Below are 8,679 nucleotides of genomic sequence, written 5' to 3' on the forward strand. Positions count from 1 at the left end.
TGCTAAAAGAATCAAGTGCCTCCAGTGCTGATAGCCTAAAGGGAAAAAGGTGTCACATACACGAAAATGGTTCTGATTAAGCACGTTTGTTGACATGACCAGAATAAATTTAGATTTTACAACTTTTTCCTGTAGTTTTGTTGAAATTCTGCCTATTTAGCTTTGGGTAATTAGCACTGGAAAAATACTGGCTCCAACTGATAACTCTGGTCATTTGATTTTTTTTTAATGGAAGGTTTCTTTGCAAAGGTAGTTCTTGTTAAATCTGGGAAAGTAAAAACAAGGAAATGTAAAAGTCAAACGCTGTCTGCAAGTTGGAATTTGCTAATTCATTCAGTATGTGGAGTAAAAGCTCTTGTTACAAAACAAACAAACAAAATAACAGCTTGTCATTTTTTTTTAGAGCTTTGTCACTAAGTGGTATGACAGAATAACAGAAACAGAATAAACAGAAACACAATATCGCAGCAGATGTGAAGGTAAAATTATTAATCAAGCAAATATTTAATTTTTTAACTAATCTTATCTCATTGTCTCACTATCCAAACATATGAAACCAAACTTATGTTTATATGTTATTTGTACATTTTCTTTCACTTTTAGAGTAGAAGTGAAGTAGAAGGCCTGTGTGGATTTGCATTCTCATCCTCACACTGATGCAGTGACACCAGAATGTGGGAACAATGTTTGCACCATCTAGTGTTGAATGCTAGTCACTGAAGCAAACCCAGTCGCAGTGTTAGTTGAAACCTTCATCAGTCTTTTTAGTTTTGGCCACAGCTTAATGTTCTGCAGGGATCAAAACCATCTCATGTGACTTGTGATTATGGAAATCATCCAACAATAATTTTAACAGTTTTTATTTACGTGCTCATAAAAAGCACAATAAAAAAAACCCATTCATATTACTTTTAATGTGTTTTTACCTTTTTACTATCTGAAACTTATGGATAGATTTAATGAAAGAGTCACCAGAGGTAGAGCTTTTCTGGATTCTTGAAGAGAATCTGAGAGGATTATTTATTTATTTATTTTTGCCTGTCCCGTTTGGCTCTTTTGCCATCAGATTTGTTGTCTAAAGGCAAAGAAAGATGCCCAACGGATTTACTTTACCAAATGGACCATCCCAGCCTTGCCGTAATGGTCTATTTGATTCACCTTTTATTGTTTATTTTATTTTATTTTCACTTGCTAAATACGGGACAGACTTGACTGGGGAAAAGAAAGGGGAGAAAGAAAGAGGGAAAGAAAAACAGCAGGGAAGATGGACGGGGATTATGGGCAAAAAACAAAAACCAACAAAATAAGCAGACAAAAAATACATATATCAATCACCTGGATCACCTGTTGAGAAAGAAAAAAGGAGAAAACAAGCAGAAGAAAAAAAAAAGAGCAACATAATAAACAACATCACAATGATATATGGGAATATAACAGTAAATACTAAATATTAAACATTATTGTGCAGCACGTAAGATCGACAGCGCACAGTGTGCTTTGAGGTAGGAGCCAAAAAGGGTGTCGTTTGTGAGCACCCGTGTGTACACCTGTGAGGATGAGCGTGCTTGTATTTAAAAGGTTCCTTCATGCAATGATCTGCTAGAGGGTGTGGGGAGCCACAGCCCCGTTCTCCAGGGCATGAAGCAGGTATGGAGGAGATCAAAACTCCAGACATCCAGAGGCCCTCAGAACACAAGAGACCAAGGAAGACCAACAGAGGGGCAGCCGCGCCGCTATCCCAGAAAGAGCTGAGGAGAGCCCCAGATAAGGGGTCACTCAGCAGCCATGGAGCAGAAGCCAGGGGGGGTTGCAGTAACGTGCTCGTGAGCTCCGCTGGCAGCCAGCTGTGCCAGAGTGACTGAGCCCCAGGCCGAGAGGCCGAGGGCACCCCACCACCGAAGTGGCCCGAGCAACCCCCAGGCTCCAGGCCCCGACAAGCAGCCACCAGGTGTGAGCCGGTGTGTACTTGGACGCCCATCCCCAGACACAAAGAACCACCAATGCACCGATGTCTGAGGGCATCTGCCACTGGCAGGGGGAGTGGTGGGGGGAGATAGGCCTCCAAACCTTGGAGGGCCTGAGATGTCCCCAGAGAGGTGGCGTCTGATACCCAACCTGACATATAGACACAGACATACAGGCACACACAGATACAAACATCCATTCCCACCCTCATGCTCTCATATGCAATTACTCAACACTCACCCAACGTGGAGACAGACATAAAGAGACACTGTACACACAATCACACTCCCCAAGCGTACTCTAACCCCTGGGTCTAGGTACCCTTGCCCCTGAAGGGGGAAACTGCACCCAGACCCAGGTAGTGTTACCCTTTTCCCTGGGGTGGAGAGAAGCAGACTGCCCCGAGTTGCATTGCGTTCGACCTCCCAGGGCTACTATACATGTCTTTACAAAGACCTTTCAAATATACAGTAATACGAAAGATATCTGATGTTTTCTTTAGCTTATTAGACTAATAAATCACAAATTAATCCCACTCCAGAAAACCTTTGAATCCATTGAGTACATTTTGCATGGTATGAAAGGATTTTGAGGTCTCATAGCAGCAGTGTGCAGTCTCATGGTCTCCTTGTGCTTCATTTTCTGAATCTTTATTTGGAACATAACTACCTGTTGGCAATGCAAAAAGTGTTTCTTCATATGCTATTATGTGTAAAGACCCTCATGTTATCAACTTCCTGAAACAAGTTGTTTTGTTCTCTTCTGACTGAGAACAAACAGGTCTGAAGAGCAGGTGGGCGGACCCCCCTGTGCTGACAGTGCTTGAAATGACCATATTAAGGATATCTGCTCTCAGTGACATCATAAAAATCTAAGTAGAAAGTCCGGCTGCAGACAGAGCCCTCAGAGTTGTCTGAATCCTGAGCCTTACTCACAGAGGTTAATTGTAAATCTTACTATTATTATTGTTATTATTAATTGGGTTTTGGCCATCCACCTTTTTTAAAATCATGTATACAGAAACCAATGAAAAGTGGAATAGGCCAACTTAAGAACAAATCAAAGGGAATTAAAGATCAGTAACATTAATAACCGATATAAGGCCATATTTATAAATATTGATTCTTTAATGAAGGATATCATAACATACACAGCAACCACAATATCATGACATAACACCATAATCAAAGAAAACATGGGGAAATATTATTTTGTAATCTTTTTCAACATGCTATAGTTCAGCAGATTTATTAGGTGTACTGTAACCATATTGGTTTTCAAGGTGACCCAGATGACCGTTGGTGCCTTGCACATTGTTTCAGAGCCCTGTTCACTGTGGTTTCACCAAGTGTGCAGCCACACAGAGTGGAGATAAGAGGTGGTGGAGGCAGAGTCCAGTTTCGTCAGATCCCATTTTACATTCTAGTTTCACAACGTTCTCACGCAGGAAGGCAGGAAGACCAGGTTTAAACTCACATGTGCTTCCTGGGAGAGCAACACACGAGTCCTCTGGGTCTAGCCCTGTTTACGTCAAGCCACCATTACCTTTTCCTACCCTCTTCTCCTCCCCCGACACACCCCTATGGTTGGGTGGGTGTTGTCAGGCCCTCAGCCAATGACATTACAGCGAATACCCTTTGAACAAGCCATAAATCAATCTGTGTCAGTGGAGAGAGGAAAACAGGCAGAGGGAAGGATCTTAAAGATAAACTGGAAAGCATTGCTATAGTGATGAAAAAGAACTTTGCACTAATATCCTAATGAAATGAAGACCTACAGTTTCATGTAACTGTTAGTAATGATTTTATTGTGGAATTATAAAAACATATCTAGATGGAAAAGTGCGTGAAAGCAGATATGAATGAAAGTGACCTCTGGTGGTCTGTTCAAAGTTCTCAGACTGATTTCGGTTTTACGTGTCAGCCAAAGAACAGGATTGACTGCCAAAGAAATAACCATGACTTCCTTACATTTTGCATTTATATGTTTTGCTTAGTTGGTTAGAAAATGAAGAAACTTGTATCTTAAATCTCACAACACAGTCTTATGCAGTGATGACAACTGTGTGCTTAATGGAAGAAACTGTCTGCAAGTTGGAATTTGCAACTTCATTCAGTATGTGGAGTAAAAGCTCTTGTTACAAAACAAACAAACAAAATAACAGCTTGTCATTTTTTGACAAGATTTGTTACTGTGTTACATGACAGTTGTGCATGGACAGGAAAGTTGGGAGAGAAGAACTATGTATATGTCACACTGTGGTTAAATGGTGAGTAGGTTTGCAATCTGTCTAATCAACAGATATGGCCTGAGAAATTATATGTCTGATTGTTCAGGCTTATGATGCGGCAACATGTATTACTTCAGTTATCATCTGTTTGTGTAAGATCTAAGATGTGTTTCTTATTGTTCTTGTTGGTGACAGTCATGTGACCTGTCACAGGTGATTTAAGATGTGTTTTACTGTCTGAAGAAGAGCAGGTATGCTCAAAATGTTACAAGATACTAGAGGCAATAAATAAGGTAATTTGAGACGTGCCCCGTATGATGGTGAGAATGTGCCTGGATTTTTTTTTATCCTCTTTTAGAGGGTAAAGGGAAGACAGCAAATGGCCTGAGGCAGATTCCAGGCCTCGGCAATAGCCTTACAGCATGGTGGGTTGCCTGCTCAACCCAGTGAGCTATATCAGCACTGCTTTCAGGTTGTCTTTTGAAATTATATTCTTGTGTGCCTGTTAATTTGTAGGAGGTACATTAAGGTTAAAGTGAGTCATGTGATAGTCAAAATGTAGGTGGTGTTTTAGTTTTCTTCTGTTCTGCATGCACTTACTTCAAATTCTGCTAGTACCTTGGTTAGCCCCTGTCTTAATTCTTTATGAAATAGGATTTAAAAAGGTGTGGGAAACAGTCCTCAGTGATTCTGGTCCACACTGACATGATAGCATCACACAGTCGCTGCAGATTTGTCAGCTAAACATCCATGATATAAATCATGACACCCCAAAGCTGCTCTGTGTAGTAAACTTTGGTGACTGTGCAGAACATTTGAGATTTGTTCAAGAAACCAGTTTCAGGAGTTTAGGGAGCTGTGTGACATGGTGTGTTATTCTGCTGGATGCAGCTGTCAGAGACACGGTCACAAAGACATGGTCAGCAACAATACTCCGTTACACTGTGGCATTTGAATAATACTCAGTTGGTATTAAAAGGCCAAAAGAGTCTCTGTCCCTTGCACTGCTGTTTTTACTCAGTTTGAACTTGTGACTCTCTCCATTTCAGAGGATGTAGTTGGACATATTAAGTCCTCGGGTTCCCCACGTGATCCTGTCCCGCCACGATTTTTTAAATAAATTTTTATAGGAAAGTCTCTTCTTGCCATTATTAACAACAGTCTGTCCTCTGGTGTGGTTCCTGCAAATTTCAAACAGGCAGTAGTGCAGCCACTGCTTAAGAAACCTGCCCTTGATCACATTGTATTAGCTAATTATAGGCCTATTTCCAAACTGCTTTTTCTCTTCAAGGTTTTAGAGAAAATTGTTTTTGCTCAACTAAAATGTTTTCTAGATGATAACAGCATCATTGAGGATTTTCAGATTTTAAAACCCTTCATCACACACAATCTGCATTATTGAGGGTCTTTAAAGACATCCTTCTCGCTTGTGATTCTGGTAACCACGTTGTGCTGGTCTTGCTTGACTTAACTGCTGCCTTTGACACAGTAGACCACAATATTCATCTCGTTTAAATTATTTAGTGGGTATTGGTGGCACTGCACTTATTGGCAACAGTGAAATCTTTTCTTTCTAGGCAGCAGTTTGAAACAGTGATCCATTCTTTTATTTCATCCTGTCTGGACTACTGTAACTCACTTTATGCGAGAGTCAGTCAGTCGTTGCTCTCTCGTAGTTCAAAATGCCGCTGCACAACGCTAACAGGAAATCATAAAGGAGAGCATAACTCCTGTCCTGTCTTCATCCCTACAAACCCTGTGGGTTTCTCAGGTCAGCTGCTCCTGGAAGTATCAAGATCCAGGAGGACACTCAGAGGAGCCAGGGCCTTTTCTATCATTGCTCCTAAATTATGCAATAACCTGCCCTTGCACGTTAGAGAGGCCCCTTCTCTGTCCACTTTTAAAACATGTCTTGATACTGATTTTTATTTTTTGGCCTTTTCCTCAGTGATACTTAGTTTTTCTTGTAATTAAATTAATTATTAACTAATTAATTAATTATTTTTTTTCTTTTATTTGTTTTTTATTTATATCTTATGTGTTTTTATTATTTAGTTCCAATGTACAGCACTTTGCCTCATCTGTGGTGGTTTTAAAGTGCTTTATAAATAAAGATGCTGATGAATTACTCAAACCAACCTGTTTGACACCCAACAACCATGTCGTGTTCTAACTCACTTAAATCCCATTTCTTCCCAATCAGATGCTTGGTTTGAATTTACTATCATGTGACTCGCTGGTTTGCATTTTGTATCTTTAAATTTGATGATGTGGAAGATCTTTATCTTCTCTTTTCCTTTTTTTCTGTACCTGAATGGGATTGAATACATCCACAATCCTTTAGCTTCAGTTGTATATACAGCTTAAGATTATCTTTACTGCTGTTTTCTTATCTAACAAAATGGAGACAGAGAGCAAGCATGAGTGTTCAGCTTAGGGTATGACCTTTCTCTCTGATCCTGCCTGTCGTACAAAACTAAAATCCAGCCTGATTCCAGCTTGATGTTTGTGTCACCCTTACCAATCGATAAAGCTGTACCACAAAAACAGAACAATAGAAAGATAACGACTACTGGATGAGTGATTACTCTCGATTTTATTTTCTAAATGACAACAGAGTGACAGTACCAGAAACTGAAAGCATTCAGATTTGAAGCCTGATCAACCTCATATGTATTTGGACATATGTTGCAAAATGAACTACTATTCAATATGCTTTTCATATTCTGTCTCCTCTGTTTAAGCATATGGATGAACATTTGCACATGCTCGCAGAAAGTGAATCTAATCTTATCTTATGTGCAGAGTCCACATGTGTAAGCACAGGTCATTCAGACAAGCTCAGCACTGGTTCTTTGTAGAGTAGTGGATCATTTACACACACATATGTTTGTGTGTACGCGTGTAATTATGTCAGCATGTTAGGAAAGGCCGTCACGCTATCTTGGTTGTGCTTTATCAATGGGAGTGAATTGAGTGTCATGTTTAACAAGTAAAAGTGTGGAGCATTAGCATTTTTATAAATTTATGTTGATATAATGGCTACTGCTGTGAAGTGAGACAGAGATTTACAGCAGATATATCTCTAAATTGCACTCCATTGGGTCTGACTGTTTTTTATGTTTTATGCATAAAACACCAGAAAAAGCTTCGCTGACCGGAAGATCAGCAGGTTGTTTCCGTGATACCCCCCTGCCCCTCTGCTGACTCAAGAGACAACTTGAGCAACCTGGTAGTGACGTCAAACTCTGTGGAGGACACCAGGACACCAGGACAGCCTCACCTCCACAGACACACACAAATTAAGTACTATTTAAAAATACAACAGATCCTTTGTACTCCTTTTGTTCGTAGGTCCATAAATTTTCAACCCACTCAAAATGTGGATTAGAAAAGAACAGAAAAAAATTATTACATGTATCTGTTTAGAGTGGAGTTTGTATGTTGTCCCTTTGCCTGCATGCCTGCATGGGTTTCCTCTGAATGCTTTTGAATACATCCTCTCACAGACCAGAGACATGCTTGTGATTCTAACTTGGCCATGGATGTAAGTATGTAACAGAGTGCTGAATGGTTAAAATTTGACACGTCTAAAGCGCTCTGAGTGGTCATAAGATTAGATAAGCAGTATAAATCTGAGTGCATTACATTAACTTACACATGCAAGGACTAAGCACATGGTAAAATATGAACAAATGGTGGAAAATGGAGAAGATTGGAGCATTTTATGTGGGGGATGGGATTAAGAGGAGAATTCAAGTCCTCGGAGGAGACAAACATGTACCTGGAGATCCCGGAGGGATTTGTGATGAATTTGCGACCTAAATTCATTCACACGTGTGCAAACCACGAGTTCCCAAAATTATGACTTTAACCACAAACAGCTGCACAGATAAACTTGCAGGAACAGCATTCATGCATAGACAGATCACAAATAAAAGGTGGGCGTTTTGCTTGTAGAATGACATTTGTAGGGACGAAGGTGTATCAACAAAACTGCTAGGTCTACAGGTGCTATATTATTAGGTTTTAGTTTAGTTTTTTTCCTGTAACATCAGCTCTTGAAATCCAGTGTTGAAACTGTCAAAAACCAATCATTTGCTGTCAAAACTGCAAATTTTATGCTTTTATTCTCAGCACGCTGGTGAATCTCACCTGAATGTCTCAGTTTGCAATCTTGCTCTACCTCTTTGGTCAAGATTAATAACTAAATTGCTGGTGGTCCTCCAGCAATTTAGTGCCACTAAACATGGGCTTATGCTGACTTCCAGTCGAGCAAGAGGACAACATGAACCAGGAGTCCTATTATAGCTTTGTCAAGGGAGGGCAAGGTGTGGATGCATCGCATTTAATGTCTGGTGGCACGAATTAGGCCATATCTATAAACCTTAGCTTTGCTTTGTGTTCTTTCTTTATAGATTTCTTGGGCTTTCAGCCTTTGTTGTGAGACAACAGCAGTGAGAAGACAGGAAAGCTGGTGAGAG

Source organism: Neolamprologus brichardi, chromosome 8 (genome assembly GCF_056152115.1).
Source record: "Neolamprologus brichardi isolate AB-2024 chromosome 8, ASM5615211v1, whole genome shotgun sequence".
NCBI classification, from domain to species: domain Eukaryota; kingdom Metazoa; phylum Chordata; class Actinopteri; order Cichliformes; family Cichlidae; genus Neolamprologus; species Neolamprologus brichardi.